This window comes from Condylura cristata, unplaced genomic scaffold (genome assembly GCF_000260355.1).
Source record: "Condylura cristata isolate star-nosed mole 26May11 unplaced genomic scaffold, ConCri1.0 scaffold00006, whole genome shotgun sequence".
Taxonomy (NCBI): Eukaryota; Metazoa; Chordata; class Mammalia; order Eulipotyphla; family Talpidae; genus Condylura; species Condylura cristata.
In genome coordinates, this window is record NW_004567107.1 from 397,989 (window position 1) to 400,042 (window position 2,054).

Below are 2,054 nucleotides of genomic sequence, written 5' to 3' on the forward strand. Positions count from 1 at the left end.
GCGGGGAGCGCCCACCTGCCTGCACCCGCTGCCTGCGTGGGAAGCAGCGCAGGAGTCGGGACTGCGGGGCGCCTGCTGGCCGCGCCGTCCCCCGGGTCAGCTCGCTCGGGCCCGCAGAGGGCGGCTCGGGCGCGCTGGGGAGCTCCAGGAAGAAGGCGAGGGTCACCCGAACTCCGCCACCCCCAGCCGAGCTCAGCCTCGACTCCCTAGTAAATCGCCGCCCCGATCCCTCAGCCAAGCTCTCTGCACACCCCACCCCCGGGCCCCGGCTCGCCCCCAGCCTGGGTCCGGCCGCCCAGCCCCCCGCGGCACCTCCTGAGGCCGCACCCCCTGCAGGGCCCCCCGCCCACGCCAGCCGCTCGCCCGGGGAGGCTGCACTGGCCAGGTCTCTGCCCTGCACAGCCAGGCGTCCAGCCCCGCCATGGCCGTCCACAGCCGCCCTGACCGGACACCAGACTCAGCAGCCAGACCCGCGCCGGAGGGCGTCTGAAAGGGCCACGGGCGAGGCCCCGGCCTGTGAGGAGCTGACCTCTGGGATAGCCGGGGCGGGGGCTGGACAGGCCGCAGGGGTCTGCGAGCGCAAGGTCAGGACAGACGCAGGCAGGAGGCTGCTGCCCTGGAGCCAGGGAGTGGGCGAGCTGGGAGGGGCACAGTGCAGGTGGCGGCAGCGGCCAGCAGCCCCGCCCAGGCCCACACGCCCTGCCCAGGCCTCTTGCTCCCAGGAGCTCTCGCAGCAGGGCCAGCAGGGCCAGCAGGGCCAGCAGGGTCCGTTTCCGCGTGCGCTGGAGGGGAGGGCCGTGCGGGGCCTGTGTGGTGCAGCCTCGAGCGGTCCAGAGCCGGCAGCCGGCCCGGGGCCAGGAGAGGCCAGGCGGCACCAGCCCGAGGGCTCAGAGAGCCGCTCACGAGGTTCAGAGCCCACCTTCGGGGCGGCCAGGCAGCACCCCGCCTGTCTTCAGTGCCGGGAAGCGGCCAGCGGGGCCACGTCTCCTGTGTAACCAAAGCCTGTAGCAGAGGGGAGAGACGCCCCCACGGCACCCAGCTGGCAGCGAGCTCCCCTTTCCAAGAGGGGTCCCCATTCTGACTGGTGGGTCCTGTCACCCCACACCTCGGCCTACCCCAGCGTTCGTGCGCATCCATCAGTAAAGAGCTCTTTGCCGGCCTCCCTGTGGGCAGCGGGTGGGGCCAGCACCGGGAAGCTCGAGCTGCTTCAGCAGCGGTCCACCCCCGCCCGTGACCCCAGGGCGCCCCAGTGGCCCCAGGGCGCGGCAGCCCTCTCCTGACCCCGCTGCTCCCCTCAGCAGTGGATCATGTCGCCTGCCCCGCTCCCCGCTCTGTCTCTGGGGAAGCCTCCCGCCGCCTCTGGCCTGCACCCCAGCTCTGTACGCACAAACAGACGAATTGCAAATACACAATGCACATCCCTGGGTGGGAGGGGGCCCCTGCTTGGGGTCCGCCTAGCCTGCACGCAGGGTGCTGAGGGAGCCGGGCTCGCGCGGGCTCTCTGGGCGCGGCTTTCGTCCGCAGTCTCCTTCCGCCAGCAGGCTCCGGACAGCCGTGATGGCTCTGGAGGTGGGGGCAGCCCCCCGAGGGGTTTCCGTCCCTGAAGCAGGACCCCGAGCGCAGCACAGCAGGCAGCAGACAGGATGGCGGGAGGCAGAGAGGAGACCCAGCCAGACGCGGGTCGGGAAGAGTCACCCCAAAACATCTCGGGCAGCCAGGGCTTCACCCCCCGTCCCCCGGCACTGTGGGCCCCAAAGGAGGGTGCCCATCCGGCCGGGAGCCTACCAGCGCCCCCGGGAATCACCTCTCCTGCCCGAGCCGCGCTCAGACGGCCCCACCCCGTTTTCTGTAAAGGCCCCCTAGGTGGCTCGGGTCCCCACCCCAACTTTTCTGCAGTTCCCGACTCTCCCCCAAATGCCCACTTTTACTGACAAAGTAGCTAGTGTCATTTGAAGTCGACCTGGCTTGTGAAGGTGACGTGTCTGCGCACGGTCACTGGGGTGCAGGCCGAGGCGCAGGGCTGGAACTCCCCCCCGCACGCAGGGAGCAGGACA